Source organism: Urocitellus parryii, chromosome 4, assembly GCF_045843805.1.
Source record: "Urocitellus parryii isolate mUroPar1 chromosome 4, mUroPar1.hap1, whole genome shotgun sequence".
Classification (NCBI taxonomy): Eukaryota; Metazoa; Chordata; class Mammalia; order Rodentia; family Sciuridae; genus Urocitellus; species Urocitellus parryii.
In genome coordinates this window covers 28,558,315-28,579,619 of record NC_135534.1, presented here as the reverse complement: position 1 = coordinate 28,579,619, position 21,305 = coordinate 28,558,315, and positions in this window count along the sequence as shown.

Sequence of the window (21,305 nt, the reverse complement as noted above, 5' to 3'; positions counted from 1 at the left end):
CTTGGATGAGGCATCAATTCTAGGAAGAACTGTGGTTGGATATATGTTCTCCCTGCAAGAGAGGTAAGGCTTTGAAAAAGTATTTTCTTTCTTACAGACAATGACCTGGGCCTATTTCACAATGTTTAATATTTCCTCTCCCCCTACCAGAGCTGGGAGGGATCTTCCTAGGCTCATCAACAATTAAGAACATGTGGGATTCCATAAGACTAAACATGCAAAACCAGGTTTCTTTAAGCCTGCATCACTGAGTTTCTCATTGTCTTACTAGACCCCAGAAATGCCCATGGCCATTAGGAAACCTGTCTTGAAAATCAAGATTGGTCCTGTTCCCCTGGTATTGGAGACACCCGAGAAACACTGAGGCAAGAACAAAAGGTTTTATTTAAAGGATAAAAGAGAGAGATAGAGAGAGACAGACAGAGTGACAGACAGACTGACCAACTTCTGGAGAGGAGGGAGTGTCCAAGGGAGTAGGGGTGTCTTGCCCCTTTTATAGATTTTAGGTTTCCTTTTTTTTCATGTTCCCTCCTCCTCTTATCTTGCCTAAGTGACCAAAACTCTAGGAAGAGAGCCCTCTAGGGGGTACCTCTCCCTATTTTCCATATCTGCTCAGAAAGTAAGCTATTCAGGCACACTCATTAACAACTCATGATGCAGGTGACCTTGGCAACAGGTGAGGAGGAGGGGGAAGGATCAGGAAGTATTAGCTTTCTATTTCCTTTTGAATCAGCCCCCATCTTCCTGACCCAATCATTCATTATCTACACTGACTGTCCTTTTGCTCCCATCTCAATTCTAGTTTATAGATCTAGCAGGTTCCTCTCCAGATGAGCAGATCTCAGCCATGATCATTTCTATTCAATCCTCTCTCCAGACTGGTGCATGTTAGCCATGCAGCCTCGGGTTTCTGATCCATTAAAGTCATTGATTTTCACTTTGCTCAGCTTTTTTCTTATGTCAGCGACATATTTGCACATTGGCCTTCACCTTAATATTTTGATAAAACATTTGTAAATTATAAAATGTAACTAAAATAGTCTTTATTGAATAAATAATTTCAATTTCAATTTCAATAAGATGTACACAAATTAACTACATATTGGGTCACAAAATCTTTCCAATTGTCAAAGAATTGACATTAATCAGATGGCAGTCACTGAAAAAATTATAACAAATAGAAATCAATGATAAAAATAAATCTTAAAATCTGTCTTATTGGGGCTGGGGTGGTGGCTCAAGCGGTAGTGCGCTCGCCTGGCATGCGAGCCACGCTGGGTTCGATTCTCAGTACCACATACAAATAAAGATGTTGTGTCCACTGAAAACTAAAAAATAAATATTAAAAAATTCTCTCTCTCTTTATCCCTTTCTAAAAAAAAAATCTGTCTTATAATGTAAAGCATCCTTCTAAAAAGTTGCAGTCAAAAATATTGCAAATTAGAAAGGAGTTGCAACTCATTTCAATTGAAGTATATTAGACAAGAAAAAGTAAGAGAGTAGAAATTTATAATGTAAATATTGAACATTAGTGGTCTAAATTCCCATTAAAAGGTTTTTGAACACATACATACCACATGTATATTTAAGTTGAAAGCTACCTAAAGAACTAGTTACTAATTGTTTGTAACATGTATGACAAGTATAATTAACTTTTAAAAATGCAGTGTGAAATTAGCCAAAATATAAATACAGTCAAAATAATTGTCCAAGTTCTCTGATAAGTCTTTGTAGCAGAATGTGCTGTCAATGAATGAGCTCACCAGATTATAGGTTGTTAATAGAAATTGTTGATTTTTTCTATAATTTATCTCATTGAATTTACATGACTTTCTTTGAAATGGAATATGATCCATTTGTAGTAGATCTAACCAAAATTTATTACAAGTTAATTGATATTGGGTTGCTCTCATGCTCAGTTTTAAATCTACTGTTTGTACTACTGAACCTAATTATTTCTGATCTATTCTTACCTTAATCAAACAGGATTCGATTAAACTAATAATTGTATTTTTATTGGCATAAAAGTTATAATTTTGAAGATGTGCTTTTACTAATTAATATAGTATACAATGGCAAATATTTTGATTAATGTAGGAAAATGTTAATTAATTCACTTCAACACTGGGCCCATTGAACATTAACTGATTGATTCATTTTTCTTAGCCATGGAGCTACAAAATATATTTGAACTTTAATGCTACCAATTTAAATTATGTTAATTATTCTAATAATTCAAATTCAGCCAAACAGTAGTGTTTAACTTAGTCAATGGGAGTGCCAGTTTCACAATTTATGTAAAACCCATTTAAAATTTTGAAAAAGCAAAAGGTTCAGCAAATTTGGCATTTAAAACATATAACACCAAAAAATTTTCAGTGTGGGTTTCCTGGGTAGATTATTTTAGCAAGCTATTTTGGGATATTGACTGAAAAATTCAAACTTTTAATTTTATATACATGTAATAATAGCAATAATTTGCCACTCAGTAGATCCAATTTCCTTCCTTTTCAGGTACAGTCACTATAGAATCACAAAGAAGCATTTATTAATATTCTCCATTTTTCTAAGGGTTGGCATAAGCAATATAAGGACAATAGAAACAGAACCTTTTGATCTATTATACTATGATGTTTTTATACTTTATTTTATTCAAAGAAGAATTTGGTACAATTCATCAAACTGAAAAGAGCAGTATTGTCTCCTTTATTATTTTTACACAAGACAGATTTAATTTAGGGAACTATAAATAAGAATTTTCTACTGTTTCCTTTATTTTTTTACTTACTGATAATTTACAAAGAACTTCACTCAAACAAAAAATATCAATAAGCTGAATGAAAAACCCAGGGAATCACACTGAAATTCATGGATAATAAAAAGTAAGCCAAAAGAAGAGTTATCATAAGCTTTGTGTTGAGAATAATCAAAGTATAAAATAGCTATCATTCACTGAGCATGTGCCAGATGTCTGGCTCTCTAGCCCAATATTAAAACCTTGAGAAAGAGGTATGATGATTAGGTAAAATTCACAAATAAGGTGATTAAGGTACAGAGATGATAGAAGTCTTTTCTAAAACTTTCAACCAGATTGTAGAGATAGGATTTGAATTCTCATATCTCAAACAAGAAGATAATGTTTTCCACAATATATTCCTGGTAGACAAAATGTCTTATAAAAATAATTTCCTAAATAAATATCCATTCATTGCATCAACAAAACTGAAATCAAGCTTGAATCCTCTAGCAAATATATACTAGATTATCTTTCTGATAATATGGATGATGAAAATATTTTTGAAACCACAAGTACTTATGAGAAAATTTAATGCTATTAAAATATAAGAGGATTCAAAATACAATCCTAAAGGAAAATAGCCTTTCTAAAAGGCATATAATAATAATTTAAATTTCTGCTCTTTGCCTGTGGGGAAAAAAATCTTGTTCAACACTCAATAATGAGAAAAATTAACATGTTCCATATATGAATGAATTGCTAACCGGATATTGGGCTAGTGAAAGTTTATCTAATTTATTCATTCTTGACATTCTTCACAATATTTTAATCTGCTACCAAATTTTGTGTTAGTCCTGAAGAATATGGAAACACTATTTTAAAAAATAAACAAACATAATTGCAGATAACCAAAAGATAGAGATCCCCAAGAGACAGAAACCAAAAAGCTGAGTCCTGTGAATTTCCAACTATGTTCTTGGTTTCCAAGTGTTCAGGGAAATCTTGGCTAAGTCACTAGCAGACAATAAGCTAACAGATTAAAGATTTTAGTGACTATTCCTAATAAGCCATGGACATTTTGAACAATTATTTTGGTAAAGTCATTAGAGTAGCAAATAGAAACCTACAAACTAATAAGAAAAGGAAATCAGGAATTTTTTAAAAATATGTATAAATTATACAAGACACACTTAACTAGCTGAAGGGTCAAAGATAATATGAAAAGGAAATTAGAAAATATTCTGATAAAAATGAAACAAAAATATACCCTACCAAAACATATGAGATATAGTGAAAGTAGTGTGCAGAAGGAAATTTATAAGCATAAATGCCCATATGAAGAAAGATTCAATATCATAACCCAGTAAGGAACTAGGAAAAGGAAAGCAGATTCCCAAGTTAACAGAAAGAAGATGCTATACAAGAAAGAGCAGAAGCAGATAAAACAGGTAACAAAAGGCAATAAATAAGAAATAAAGAAAAAGTTGGTTCTTTGAAAAGATCAGCACATTGCTAAGACTTTAGCTTGACAAAAAAGAAAACACTCAAATTACTAAAATTAGAAATTAAAATGGTGATGTTTAAATAAATGGTGTACCTACTAAACAAGAAGATAGGATTTAAGTTTTAGAATACAAGAGAATGGGAGATAAAAAATTTGATTGTCAAATAACATATAAAAATGTTTTTAAAAAGTCCCAGAAAGTATACCTTCAAATGAAAACTTTAACTTAATAGATATATTTTCCTTAATGGTAACAATAAACTTTTATAATGCTTTACAGTTCATGGAAACTTAAGTATGTTATTCTCATTTGAACAAATGAATAAAAATGAAAAAAAATATGAAAAATATATGAATATTAACTATTATAAACATACCAGATATATACCACCCTGTATCTCTAAGACATTTTTCATCCATATACTTGGGATTTGAAAAATCTGATTACTGCATGCCTTTTGTAGTATTTTCTGATCAGTCACTTATAGTTTATGTTTATATCTTTTAAATTAAGTGTATTAATTTTCTTGAATTGTCTCTGACAATACAATGTGTAAAGCTCTAGCTTCAAAACTGAATGTAAATTATTGCTCTTTGAGCAACATATGCTTTCTAATTGATAAATTCTTACTGCTGAATAAAGTTCAGGAATCACCTATAAAGTCTTCCTGTTCTGGTCCTCTGTGACCTCCTCTCACTCCATGATTCCTTCCAGTCCAGCCGTTGTGGCTGTATCAGATAAGCCAGATCTGTTTGTCTTGCCCAGGATGCACTGCTTCAGATATGGGATGACTAACTCGCATCCTCCAAAGTTTTGTTCAAATGTCACCTCCAAAGCGCAATTTATAATCACAAACTACCCCCTCCATCTTTGTACCATAGGTAACATACCATTTGTTCTCTAAATCAGAATTAATGAATGGCCACACCACAATTCTTACTGACTGTTACTTCTAATTAGTGAAGTTGACCTTCCTGTGAAAAGAAAGAATAAATATGGAAGATGTGAAGCTTAATCTATCAGTTCTATATGAAAATTAATTACTTAAAGGGACCAAAACTTCATGACCTAAACTAGGATTTTGTGTAGGATGACCTCAGAGAGTATATAAATCTTTGAATGACCAAACAAAAACTTACCCAGTAAAAATTCCGAATATCACTAATTGACCTAAAATGGTGATCTATGGAACAAATTATCTTAGGAATAGCAGCACAATCTATTCTGTAGTTAATAGTGGCAATAAGGTTTATGACCTCAATATTGGATCAAGACATTCTAATTGTGTGATGACCATTATACTTTTGCTACAAATAGTCTTATGAGATTTGAGCTTAGTCTGTACTGAGTGGTCCTAATCTGTACTCTAGCTCTTAAGTTACAAAAAGAACAAAAGAAATAAGGACCACTTTGCAAAAGCATTATAAATTGGACAGGTAGGATCATCTAAATTTAGTAAATGGACATAAAGCTCTGCCCAAGAATAAGGCTAGTTAAGTTGGCAGCCTGGTAATTGCATGTAAGTTAAAACATGATCTCCAGAGCTTTAACTCGGCATCAAAACCAGCATGCTTTTACTCAACCAGCTTCTTATCATCCCTATGACAGTTGTCATAGCTTTTCTAACACTGACTGAATGAAAAGCTATGGGTCTAGGGTCAATAAACTATGTCCCGTAGCCCAAAATCTACCCTGATTTTGTAGCCTAAGCTGAGACTATTTTTTTCTATATTTGAAAATGTTTGAACAAATTAAAATAAATATTTTAGGAGTAAAAATTAAATAATATTTAAATTTTGCTACCCATATGAATTTACAGTACAATTATTTGTCTTTATATTGTCTATACATTTATAGTTCAATGGCAGAGTTGAGTAGTTGATGGAGTAGTTACATGTCCAGCAAAGCCTACAAATAATTACTATCCAACCTTTAGAGAAACATTTACTGACCCTTATTTTAGGCTATAATCAACTACACTGAGGGTCCACACAGACTACTATCATCAATTATAGTTACCAGGAAATTTTGTATTAAGGAATTACTTTGACCCCTACCTTCATTACAACTATGGGTCATGACTGCATCAATGCCATTTTACTTGGGCATTCACAATTTAAACATGGATCTCGGCCTCTTCCCTCCTCCTAACTTTGACTTAAAGTTAGGACTATTATGCCTTCTACTTGTATCAACTCCAGCTGATTTGTCTCAAATTCAACAGATGCTTCTATGGAAGCTCTATGACCAATAGTGTTCATGATTTCATATGAAATTACACTAGTGCAATGTTCTGAATCTTTGTATCCCTCCCAATTCATGCTGAAACTGAATGTCTATTGTAGTGGTGTTAAGAGGTGAGGTAGTTTGGGAAGTGATTAAGTCATGAGTGCTCTTCCTGTGTAAAAAGAATTGACAACCTTTATAAAAGGTTTCAGAAAGCTGCCTGGCCATTCTGTCTCTTCCACTAGCTGAGGACAAGTGTTGGTACTCTTTGAAGGATGTAACAATGCTCCATTTTGGAAGTAGACTATAAGCCTTTTAACAGACAACCAAATCCTCAAATACCTGGCTGTTGGACTTTTCAGCCTTTAGAGCTAAGAAAAATGTTGTTTATAAATTTCAAAATTTAAGATATTTTATTATAGCACCAAAAATGGACTAAGGCAACTAATAATCCTTTTATTATCCATCATCTAATTAATGGGGGATCAGTCACAGGTTTCAACCCTCATCCTCTTGATTAATGAAACATTATCTTGATATAGTTTATTTCAATCTAGTAAAAAAAATTTTTTTAATTCCTTGCCTTTTTTTCAATGATGCCAATTCCTCCTAATATATAACATAATTTATTTTTTTATTATATTTCATGTATATAATAGAACAATAAAAATATCTGAAAAATTGTATCACCTCTGATAAGAGATAGTGAGACTCTTCTCTATTCTCTAAACATACTTAGGATGCTATATTGTAAATATTTGTAAGTTGGCTTTCCCACTGTATCATGCTGTTTTTGAAAGGATGGTTTTTTTTTTTTTTTGGTTTGCAATTGTTTTCACATATACGTTTACTCAGAGAAAGATGAATCAATAAATGAACTCTTGAACCACTAAGAAAAAGTGACTTCTAAACTTAAAGTCAGAACAAATTTATTATATCTTTCCAGTCCTTGAATAATAAAATATACATTTGCAAAAATTGTTCTGAAAAAAAAAAGGTTCCAAATAAGTCTCTGTGTTTACCCTTATAAAGTTTGAGGTTGGCTTGTGACATTTTGAGTTAGGAAGTTAATTTTATTTAATAAATATTTTGTAGCATCTGCTCTGCACAAGGCCACCAGGCGGATCGGGGCCCCCATGCCCCAACTCTGCTTGCCACACTTAAGTCCATACAGATGGTGCTGGGAGAAGGGTCATTTTTCCAGTGAGTAACTCATTTCCAGGAACTAAATTAAATCCTGGGAAACTGGAATGTATTTTTAAATGTCCCTGAGAATTTTAGCTTGATAAATTAATACTGGCGTTTTTCTCCACTAAAATGTCAGTAATCTCACTTGAAGTTGAGTTACTGTTTAAGTGCCAAAGCCCTCTGCCCTCTCCCTGGCAGCTACCTTTTCAGAATGAAAAGGTAGTAGGAGATTCTTTATTGTTATTATAATTAAAACTATTAGCAATAATCCAGTAAATTAGCATTTTTTTTCCAGGGAGTAGAAAACACATTGATTATATTTGGTAAATAAAAGTCACTGGATGCCACTTTGTATTGGCACTATTTATGCACACCCCACATTATAGTGACTCAATTGTCCTTGATTTTGACTCTCTCAGTTAATTCTGCAAACTAAATCTTAAAATAGGATGAGAAGCCATTGAAGGATTAGTTAGTAGATTTTGTCACACATCAAAGGAACAATGCCTGAGGAAGTTAGAAAAAAAAATCTTTCCTGAATTTATCTATTAGAGACAGCATGATGCAGAATTTCTACTTTGACCTCCGAAATATGGCCAGTGGGTAAAATTGTCTTAGTCAACTTGGGCTATTGTAACAAAATATTATGCACTAGGTGGCTTACGTAACAGATATTATTTCACCCTTTCTGGAGCTTGTAAATCTGAGATGGAGACCTCACTCAATGTAATGCCTGATGAGGACACTTTTGCTGGCTCATGGACCTTTCATTTGCTGTATACTTATGGTCTTTCCTCAGGGTGTGTGCATGGAAAGACAGATCTGTCTGTCTTCATCTCAAAAAGATGCTAAACCGACCATAAGGAACCTATCCTCATAACCTCATCTAAACCTATTTTCCACCCAAAGACCCACCACCTCCTCTAAATATTATCACATTGGAGGTTAGAGCTTCAACATTATAAATTTAGAGGGAGATTGCCAGTTTTCAGTCCATAAGAGTCATATAGGCTCTGCACTGCACCAGCCTAAGACAGTTCAGGAATCAGCAACTATAGCTGGCATCTCACTTTTGCAGATAGGTTATGTATGATTGCTTTAATACTTCAGTGGTAGAGGCTAGTATTTGTGATGAAGACATCTGACCTACAAAGCGTAAAATTACTGTCTGGCTCTTAAAAAAAAAAAAAAAAAGCATACCAACCTTTGGTCTAGGTTGCAGACATTAGAGGAATCCTTTGAGTATGTCATTCTGCTAGTCTAGATCATTGTTTCTCAAAATTTAACTACATGGTCTTGTTAAAGCAAAGATATATAGGCCCTGCTCTGTGGTCCAGCGGGGCCAGGAATCTGCTTTCTAACAAGTGTCCAGTTGACACTGATACTGTTGAAAATCCAAAGTCCATACTTTGAATAACACTGATCTAGAGTACAATTTGGTTAATAAAACTGATTTCTTTGGTATTTGCTCAGTTGGGGAAATTATTTGTTCACAGAATTGTAAAATATCTTGAGGGATTGAAATTATCTCAAAAATACAATTATTTCAAAAGATCATTTTTAATATGGGAAGGATATGGTGTTTTGCCTACATTGGTTAAATCTATTACAATTTTATTTATTGTAATATTTTAATGTGGCATTAGGATTTGTGTTTTATTGGAAGAAACTGGAGATTATAGTCTTAAAGAGATTTGCTCAAAGCAACCCAATTCAAAGTACAGAATACTGGTTAAAAAAAAAATCAAAGCACTCCAAATTTTATATTCTTTTCTCTACTAAAAGTCTGAACTCTGATGCTTGGGCCTTTGCTAAACTGGGATAAAGAAATGAATATTCTGGTGGTTTCAATTCTGAAATTAAAAGAGCAGGTGAAAAGTGTATAAGACATTTAAACAACTTTTAATTTTTTTTCCTTTTCCCTAAACCAGAATTTGTTTATTTTAATGAATTACATTAATGGTTTAGGTGGGAGAGACATGTAAAAAGCTAAAGGCCAATAAAAGTGTCCCAATGAATCTAAATGATGTAGTCAAATTAATGTGCTGTGTCCATGCCAAACTGAGCATCTGTCTCTACATGTTTGCTGGAGAACTTTGCCTTCCATCCTCATCTGTTGAGCATATTTACAAATAAATCAAATGCACACAAACACACATACATACACAGAAGCACTACCTCACACACTTACCTTTGGCAGGCATGTCTTCATGCCTATCAGACTTTAATTTGGTACTTACAATGATGCTCTAAGACATGTTTAATACCTTAAAGATGAAAGTTTAAAGATGAGGGAATTGACAAGGCACAGACAGGCCTTTTCTCCAAGATGTTGCTATAAGAAAACAGTAGAACCAGGGTTGAATGTCAAAGCTTCTTCTTTTGACCAAAATACCTAAGTTGTTGTTGGCAGATGTCAACAAGCTGGATAAGACAGATTTATTGCATGATCTTGTTAGATTTTATTTCTAGTCTCAGACTGGAATTATTTCCTCCATTTATTTTAGGTTTTTAGGTTAAGCTGTCCAAACCACCCCAATGTTCCCTTGACATTGTATTTGTGTTCATGTGGTTTTCTTCCCATACAATGACAGTGAATTTTGGTGTGTAAACATTTATTACAGATTTTGTATGATGTTTTTTCTGGTTTGCCATACTTTTTTTTTTTTTTTTGCTAAATTAAATATCTGGTTATTTGTCCTAACCTGCTAATTAGCTGTGTACTGAATTCAATATAAGTGAAGCCTATAAAATTTCAAGTATTTTATATATTTAAAAATGTGTACATGGTATTCATCTGATTTTAAAAGCATCTCCCAATGGATAAATGAGTAATGGCTATTTAAATTACCTGACTGCTTTTGTTTTGTACATTGTCCTTTGTTTAGCCAATAGAAACTGCAGATAAAGAAGTTTTATGGGATTAAAATGGCAGAAAGAAGCTGAGCCAAATGGATTTTCTTTAAAATTTTCATGCTTTACTAATTACTATTATTAAGAATTTATATGTTTGCAAATACTTTACAGGCAGTAATTAACTACTTACGTAGGATAATTGTTGCTATTATTTTCATTATATAAGTTGTAAAAGTAACCTGAAGAATTAAATCCTCTTGGAGTATGTGTGTGAGAGGGAGAGGGAGAGGGAGAGGGAGAGGGAGAGGGAGAGAGAGAGAGAGAGAGAGAAAGAAAGAAAGAAAGATAATGTGTGTTTCTGTATATGTTTTAGGGACCTGGCAAATTCCTGATGAAATATAATATTCTAAATATTACCATGTTATAATGTTATAACTGAGACTTTCTAGATTTTCAAATTATGGTGACTTTTATGATAATTGATATAAGAGAAATCTGATCAAAAACTAATGTTAAGTTCTTGTGAAATGTGTTGTTGGAACATTCAATGATAGCTTTTAAAAAATGTATTCAATACTATGAGGTATAACCAATTTATCCAGTTCTTAGTCCCTTGGGGGAGATGCTTTCTAACTAGGTGGTATCTAATGACTGACCCATTTTCTGGCAATGCAGTAATTTGATTCAAATACCTTCTTGAGATTTTTTTTTCAGCAAATCATTTTTTTTTAATTCCTGTTTGGTAAGAAGGATAAAAATAAGCCAAACAAGTCATATCTTGTTTGGGATACAGACTCATAGACAACTGGAGTTAAAAATGATGAATAATAAAAATAAGTAAATTTGTCAAATTAGTGTTGAAGGAATTTTAGGTAAAAGAAATTATTTCTAGATCACAGGTATAGGATTGGCATTTGATAAAAACATGTATAATGTTAGTCAATCACTGTTTACTACTGTTACTCATTCAATCCTCAGTTACCCTCAGAAGTAGGCACTATTAGTATCTTCATTTGTGAAACTGGATATACTGGTAGAAGTACAGAGAAGTCGAGTAACTCAGTGAAATCATGACATTAACAGACACCAGAGCCAGGACTCTAACTCATTCTGTTTCCATCATTCTTGCTCTTAACCACTTCTCCATACTGTCCAAGTGTTTGTGAAACATAACACAAGATATAATTAAGTTTCATCATATTTCTCAGCTACATATGGTACATATTTTTAATTTATTTGGGCTTGAAGTAAAATCAATTCTGTTTTAAATGTTACAAAAACCAAGTTGGTGATTTGGAGATCCTCCAGAATGTTCTCAAATAGATATTGAGCAGTCAAGTATAATAAGTTCAATATCTTTAAAATCCACTTGGACTCAACAAACAACCAAATGAATGTTGGAAACTGAAAAACAGACACACAAACAAATGAAAAACCCTGTCAGTATTAACAAATGAATTCAGTAAAGCTTTAGAATATACTATCAACATGCAAACTCCAGTAACAATTTATATATCCATACTGAAATTTCTAAGAACAAAATAAGGAAATCAATTCCATTCATAATAATTAACAACAAATATTATTATGATATCCTACTTAGGAATACATTTAAACAAATAAGTGATTGCTACAGTAAAAAATTACAATAACTGAGGAAAGAAATCCAAGATATACACAAAAAGACTGGGGTTGTGGCTCAGGGGCAGAACACCTCCCTAGCATGTGTGAGGCACTGGGTTTGATTCCCAGCACTGCATATAAAAAGCAAATAAAATAAAGATTTTTTGACAACTAAAAAAATGTTTAAAAAGATATACACAACCAAACTGGAAAGACATTTCATGTTCATGAATTGGATAAATTAATATTGTTCAATATCTTTAAGATCCACTGGGATCTACTAAAAGTGATCTACTGATTCAATGTATATCCTATCAAAATACCAATGACAATCTTCATCAAACAGGAGAAACAAAACTCCTCAAATTTGTGGAGAACCATAAGAGACCCCCAGTGGCCAAAGCAATGTGAGCAAAAAGAACAGAGCTGGAGGCATCCTGATATTTGATCTCAAGGCTCACTACAGGGCTAGAGTAAGAAAGGCTGCTTGAATAACAGACAGGTATGCCAGCGGAATAGAAGAGAGAACCACGTAGAAACCCAAGTTTATAACCAACTGATTTTTGACAAAGTCTCCAAGAATGTACATTGGAGACAGCCAGTCAAGAAATGGTGCTTGGAAGAGTGGATATCCACATGCAAACAAATTAAACTGGATGTTTATCTCATCTATACAGAAGTCAACTCCATGTGTGCTAAAGACTCCAGTATAAGAGCAGAAATTATGACACCAATGGAAGAATGGAAGAGAAACAAGGAAGCATTTTAAGACATCTATGTAAGTAATTATTTATAGGTATGACATTCTGGATATGAAAATGGTGTTACATAAAAGTCTTCTGCAAATCAAAAGAAACAGAAGAATGAAAAGAAAAACTATAGAAGAGAGAAAATATTTGCAAATTATTCATCTGACAAGGGCTTCATATGTTTATATATAAAGAACTCGGTTCACAGCAATAAAAAACATTCTGAAAATGGACAAATGATCTGAAAATGACCTGAGTAGACATTTCTCAACAAAGGATACATAAGTGGCCAACAAGTATGTAAAAAAATTGATCATCATCACTAATAACCAGAGAAGTACAAATCACAGCCACAGAGGGATATCATTTTACCCCAAGTAGAATGACTGTTATAGAAAGATAAAAACAGCAAATGCTAACAAGAATGTGTAACTGCCACATGTGGTCAGTGAGAATGTAAATGGGTATAGTCATTATTGAAAACAACAGAGAGATTTCTCAAAAAAAGATACATAAATATAATGAAGAAGAAATAGAACTGAAAAATGATCTAGCAATCCTATTACTGGGAAAAAATTAAGAGGAAATTAAATCAGTATGTGAAAGAAAACTACATCCACAAGTTTATTACAGCACTATTCACAGTAGTTAAGATATGGAATCAACCTAGGTGTCCATCAAAAAAAAAGAACAGATAAATAAAATATGCTATGTACATACAGTGAATATTATTCAGCAAAAAAAAAAAATAACAGAATTCTTCCATTGCAGTAGCTGTAAAGGGAACTGGAAGACATTGCATAAAATGGAATAAGTCAAGCACAGAAAGTTGTGTGTGTGTGTGTGTGTGTGTGTGTGTGTGTGTGTGTGGGTGTGTGTGTGTGTATGGATGAATGACACTGCTATATATATGTGTGTTATATATATATAAAGTTATATATATATATATATATATATATATATATTCTTTATATAGAGAGATATTAAGCCCTTGTCAGATGAATAGTCAGTACCTCATATTGTCACTTGTCAATGAAAGCTGAAAAGTTAATTTCATAGGAATAGATGGTAGAATAATGGTGACTGGATCTTTGGCAGGTTTTAGGGAGGGGAGGATGAAGATATGATGGTCATTGTGTGCAGGGTGCAGTTAGATAGGAGGAATAATTTCTAATGTTCTATAGCACAGTAAGATGACTACAACATGCTTCAATTATTTAGTAGAGAAGATTTTGAATGGGCTCAACACAAAGAAATAAAATATATTTGAGGTGATGGATATTCCAGTTACCCTGAACTGATTATCATGCATTATATACAAGTAATGAAATGTTACACTGTCCCCCATAAATACATACAAATACAAGGTATCAGTTATAAATAAAATTTAAAAATCAAGTGATGAGGGAAGTAGTCTAGATACAGAAAATCATCTTTACTTCCCCAAGGAAATTCAGTCCATTCTTTTTTCCTGAAAAATGCGGCTTTCCTAATCTATCCTTTATCTTCCCACTTTGAGCAGAGAAAGGAGTGTAAGTAATATGTCACTGTCTTCTTGATTCTGTAAGAAAAACAGAAGCTCAAGTGTGGTGATGAATGGTAGCAAGAACTCACCATCACTGTCAGGGGAACAGGAGAGTGGCAAGGGAAAGTTGACTGCAGATTTTTGCAATGGTGGATGATGAGATTTAAAAATCTCCTGATTTTTAAAAGAGGTAGGAATTACACACATGCATACACACAATGCACGAACAGATATGTAGAGGCCCTTTGTTTGCTTAGAGGGTGCTTCGGGATTTCTTGGCCCTAGAACCAGAAAACTGCTGATCTTTGGAGGATGATCAAGGGTACCTTGGGGCAAGACCTGGAAGCATGGCCTGATAACCTCCGCTATGTGCAAAAGTGTTGTGTTCATTTCTTTTTCATCTGATTTCTAGTTCTTGCACCCTTGTTTATTCCTCTTAATAATAGAAGGAGACTGTCAGCTGAGGACTTCATTTTATCTTGAGTGAAGTTCCTTGACCCTCCACTTCAAAAAACTTTGTGTCTTTCATTCTCTGTGTCCAAGAGCCTTTGAAAAACCTGGCAAAGCAGGGGTTACCTCTGGGTCCCTTAAACTTACTGGGTACAGTTTCCCCTTCACTCAGAAGGCAGAAATAGGAGCCATAATTCAGCCTGGCAGACTCAAGGAGACCTCAAAATATTGTTTCTGGCTCCCAATATGCCATTTTTGTCACCAGTACCATTGAAACTGCCCACCTAAAACTCACTCTTTTGCCTGATTTTCTTGGCTTGCCTCTTGGATTACAATGGGAGATTCAACATAGCTTTCACCGTTTGCTTATCACCCACCTGGGGCAACTCTCATCTCTCCCAGGGCCCACTTGACCACTGGCAATGACGTGGTCAATACTTTAGTGGGTTATGCCACCCTTCAAGAGGCACACCTCTCCCACAACCTGCTTCATCAAAAGAGTTATAGGCCTAATTTTTTCCATTACCGAAATTCAGGCCCAGTTAATAATCCAACAGGATCCACCTGTCAATAAGTTACCTCATCTGGTCCCCCTACAGGGGTTAACCTCTAAAGGCTTAAGGCCAATGAAATTTGGCAAATGGGAGTTACCCACATCCCACAACTTAGGCCACTTTCATTTATTCATGTTACCATTAAAAATCCTTCCTGTGTGTGCTCCATGCCACTGCCCACAAAGGAGAGCCTGCCTCCCATGTCATTTACCAGTGCCTCCGTTGCTTTTCCCAGCTGGTTATCCCTGAACAGATGATGGCCCTGCTTATACCAGTACCTGAGGCCAATATTTCTGCAAAACATGGAAGGTAACTCATCACACTGGCATCCCCTATAATCCACAGGGAAAGCATTTATCCATCATGTTACAAAAACAAGAAGGGGGAGAGACCTAGGGAAAGTCTTTCCCTCCTGCCTGATTTACATAAAGCAGTCATAACTCATAATGTCAATTACTAAGTCTGTCCCCCTGCAGAATGCCACTGGGGGTCAACACTCCCTCCTAAGGAGCCATCTCAGGTGAGGTGGAAGGACCCATAAACCAGACAGTGGACTGGCCCCATCCCCTTGTTCCTGTGGGGACAGGGTACACTTGTGTGTCACTATAGGAAGGACCTTGGTGACTCCTGGCATACCTAATGACACCTTTCCAGGAAGGAAACAACCCAGTCCCCCAGCTCAAAAATTTTTATGAGTAACCAAAAGACCCTCCCTGTTCCTCTTGGCAGGGATGACCTGGAGCCCCCCAGGGCCCTGCAGGAACTTGAAGAAGTTGAACCAGAGGGATGAGGAATTCCTGGTCAGCACAGGTCAACAGAAGAACCCTGAAACCATGTTCCTAGCTGATGGCTGTTGTTAACTGGCTTGCTTCCCACAGCGCAGGTCACCCAATGTTGGGCATTTGTTCAAGACCCCTCACTGTTGGAGCCAGTCTTTTGGTTGGACTCCCCCTTCCTTGGGTAGGGGGCTGTCAGTCCTCCTCCAATGGGGATTGATCACCCTCCAATGGCTAATGCCACCTCCCTTTTAGTAGCCATCTTGGCCCTGTGGTCCTCACACCTACCCCTGTCATGAACCTTACTGATTAACCTCTCAGCCATGTATGGATGCACCTCTGGTCTGGCCACGGTGGCCTGGAGATCCTCTCTTTCGGCAGCTACCAGCATTCCAATCAGACTACTCCAGCCACCTTAGTCATGTCACCATGACATCACATTTTTGCTTGGGGGTCCAGAGTGTATATCCATGTTAGGCATAACCACTCACTCTTCATACTTACCTCTAGTTTCTCTAACCCAACTGTTTGAAGTCATGATTCCATCTTGATAGGGGAGGGAGGCCTCTTTCAGCCTCAACTGGCTCTCAAAGGGAGATGGGCATCTGGGCTACTGTCTAGAGACTGGGCCTCCCTTATTTCTACTCCAAGTATGGAGAGGCCCCTGCACTAGAACCTCAAATACTTCTACTGTGTCTGTTCACCAGAACCTTACTGACATAGTCAAGATTTTCACAGTGCACCTATACATGTTTCTGCCTGGCCCTCTCCTGATTGGTTGTGATGAGACCCTCTTTACCATTACCAACGACAGCTGCACCCAGGCAGCCTGCGTTGAAATGGCTAACGCCATGTCTGAATCCCTTATAGTTCTTCAGAGGAAACCCATCCCTCTCTGCCTGTCAACCTGACGGAGTCCTGGGAAGATCCTTGAGCCCTAACTGTCGGAACAGGCCCTACAACAATTGCGTTGGCCCAAAGGCTTCATAGGCATGCTTAGAGCAGCCATAGATACCTCCTCCTGATCTGCTACTACAGCACCCTTAGTTGTGATTGGGGGTACAAATGTGTGTGCAACCCCCCACCTGTGGAACAAAACAATTCAACCTCGGAGAGTATTAAAAAGCACCTACCAGATTCCCTCAAAGACGATGTCCCCATGGACATTGTCCATTTCCAAAATCAAATACAGGACGCTCTTCTGGCCTTTCAACAACAGATTTCCGCCAGCAAGATTTTCCAAATTTTACAACGCCTAGGCTGGCTGGGCCTCTGAGAGTGGTTTGCAGTCACCCCCTGGGGAATGATAGCCATTAACAATATCCTAATTTGTATCCATTGTCTTCTCTGTTAAGTCTGTAAAATCAGAATGAACACTGCCCCCAAACATTGGAGACACCACCAAGTGTGATTCACTCAACAGCTTTTAAAAGAGAAAGAAATGGGGAGATGTGGAATCCCTTGGTCTGCTTGGAGGTCACTAGTGAAATCTTTCCAGGAAGGAAACATGTCAATTCCCCAGTTCCAGAATTTTTATGAGGAACAAAAGACCCTCCCTATTCCTCTTGGAAAGGATGATATCTATCTATCTATATAAGTAGATATAGATATATTTTTTTTGTAGTTGTGAAGGGACAGTATACCTTTATTTTATTTATTTTTACGTGGTGCTAAAGATTTTTCCCAGTGCCTCACACACACTAGGAAGGGCTCTGCCACTGGACTACAGCCCCAGCCCCTGCAAAAATGTTGTATTCGTTTCTTTTTAAATCTTATTTCTAGTTCTGTGGTCTTGAGAACAATGTACTCTTCCCCCCCACCACCACCTTCTAATAAAAGAAGGAGCCTGTCAGCCTAGGACTTCATCTTAGGTGAAGTCCCCTGACCCTCCTCTTCAAACAACTTTGTCTCTGCATCTTTTTTTTTTTTTTTTTTCACTATGTCCAGGATTTAGTTGGTCTGACCCAACACAGATATATTGAATCTTGATATTTTTTTTGTTAATAACTCAAGAAAACAAGGATAGCAAGATTATACTTGTGGCCAATGCCATATGAACCAATATAAATCACACAACCAATATGAAGTCTGCATTCAAAGTCTGGATCCTGTAAAAGCAACAGTGAAGCCAAGGAAGTGAAATTAGGGACACACCACAAGGTACTGGGGTTGAAATGAGTGCATTGAATGAAGCGCACCTGCTTTCTCTTGTTTCATGAAACCCTGACTGTTGACACAGCCTACAGGATTTGAAAACCCCAAAATATTCTTCCACTCATCAGTATCTATATCTATCAGAATAATCTGGTTGGTAGCAAGAAAATTATGACCAAATTGTCAAAAATAAAATGTTATTTCTTTTTAAGCCATTTGCTGTGGTTAGTGGGTTCAACATTTGTCTCAGATTATGGAGCAGTAATCATCTCAGTACTGCTGGTTACTGTCAGAGAGAGAAAAGAGTGCTCTAAAAGATCATTCTCTTCAATGATATGTTCTGACATTCACCAAGTCTAAATTAGACACAGTGTCTTCCAGCTCTAGAATACCCAGGGGAAGGGGGATTCTTATATACAAAAGGGAGATGGCTGGATATAGTTGAGTAAGAGCCCAATCACTACTATATTTTCCTATCAGATAAAGTGCAGGATGCTCTTGATCAATTAATAAGCCAAACACATTCATTGGACATTGATTATTACATTGTGAACTTTGTCATGACTGGTTAGGTTAAGCTGAAAGCAGAGAAGACCCTACGGTTTGTTCTTACTGTAGTTACAGTAAATTTATTCAAATGCTGGGTGAGGGAATATTTTTATGGTGCTACCTTTTGGGGAAAAAAAAGTTGGGCAACATAAAAGTATGACATGTGAATCACTGTTTAGAGGTATCATGGCAATACATTGACACTTTACAAACACTTCTAAAACTGAATTGAGAAGCAACCTATATGAACAGGATAAAAAGTATTTAACACCAGATTTTGCATTCACTTAGGGTTTCCAAAGCATTTATGATCTACCAAGGCCATGTGCTGTGAGAAACAAGCAGAAAAGCACCATGAAAGGCTGGCTGACATAGGATCCCATGCAGAACTAGAGAGGGGACATCATAAGAAGTAGATGCTTTTTCCTAATACAGCAATGACTGAAAAAATCCCTCAATATATGTTATATTATGAAACATTTGGCAGAATACCTAATCTGTGTCTATGTGGCAAAGGTAACCGTGGTTTTAAACTTTTGAAAGGTACTCAGTGTTTAGCTGACGAGACAATTTTATGTATCATTTAAAGCTCATCTAGATGCCATCTCTGGGGACCCTCACCTGGAAAACTCCAGTAAAATTTCTTAATTTTCTATTCCCTAGAGTAAATGTTTCCTCTTTTTTTTCTTTTTCTTGTTTTCAGTATTAAAGCCCTTGTTTATGCTCCCATCAAAGCACCTGTCACATCAACTTGGGTTCTTGTTATTTGCACATATGTCTCTGGAGGAAACTTCAGCTCTGAGAGTTTGGGGGATTACCCACATTGACTATTACAATATGTGCTCTAAATTGCTGTTGAGAATGTGGCTGCATGCCTAAACAAGTCCTCCTGCACCCAGAATGAGTGTTAGTTCAGTGCTATGAAATATAAGTATGGATTGCGTTTTATTTAGTTCTAGGGTCATCAGTACACACAGGTGATGGGGATACAGCAATGAGTATAATTGACAGGAATTTACCTTGAGGACCACACACCATATATTCATAAATAAATTCTAAATACAGATGGAGCAGCTTATTCAGAAGTGTAAGCCTTTTCCAGTGAAGTAGACCCTACGGGGTAATAAAGCATAGTTAGCTCTTGAAAGTAGAGATGTGGAGTCGTTTATTTTTCCCTGGAATAAAGTGCTTTAAAATATTTCTCAATCTTTAATGCACTATTCAGTTACAGAGCTTCTGTAGCAGAAGAAAAATCTGATGCTCTGGTTATAAATTTTGTCTGCTTTAAAAATATATATATATTAACATGATTGTTAAGAAGCTTAATTGAAAGACTCAACCACCTGCTAGAGAATCATGGAGTTTGGAGAAGAGTCAATGGAAGTCAGGAATCCCTCCCCAAGCTCTTTGAGGTATTCTCCACAGTGAGTCATCATTAATAAATTTTATTTGTTTGACTTTTTGTATTTATTGGTTTACAGAGTTTAAAGAAAGTAAAGTCTTTATTTTGGTAATAAAGTCTTGATTTATTAAATAACATGTACAAATAATTAAAAATTAAATTGTCCTCAATTATAGGAAATGCTACTGATAGATAGCCAAAGAAGTGGAATTTTCAAACAATCTCTTTGAAATGTTTCTACTGGAATAACCGTTCCAATTTAAACAAATATTAATATACTTAAAGTTATCATGCTAAGCACATATTTTATATATGTACTATATAATTTTATTGACTTTACATTGTGATCAATTAGACTTTTCTTTATGTCACATCTCTACTTTTTCTTTTCTCATCTCATAGTTCTGAGGGACATGTTCAGTTCCTCTAATTGAGGATGGGTTTAGCGGTAGAGCACAGCATATGAAAGATTTCCTCACTACTGTATCAGGAAGAGTCAATTGGAAGGCAGTCTTAGCTTAATTCTACCTTCTTCATGGGAGGATATCCCCTGTTGTCCTCAAATAACTAAAAAAAGATTCCATTCCATAATGGAATATGCCATTAGGAATAAGCTCTTCATCAGAACACAATTATTAGTATATGTATTTGTTTGTTCTCTTTGATTTGTTACAAACTAATAGCAATGTAACTATACAAAAGTCAAACAATGACAACTTGTTACAAACAAATTTTTATATCTATTGTAGTTTATCTTACTGCATTCTTTAAAAGTGTATGACAGGTCAAAATAAATTCTGCTTCTCCAGAATTTATTTCTCTGTGCTGTGAAACTTGCTTGCAATGCCTTCTGATGTCCTTGAAGCAACCCTACAAACCCATCCCTCGTGAATCGGTCCGTTTTGTCTTAATAACTTCAGAAGCTAATTCCATGGTTTTAGCTAAATTCATCAACTGCTTGATATCACTTGATATCGCTATTGGATCACCAGATTTCTTAATTAACATATA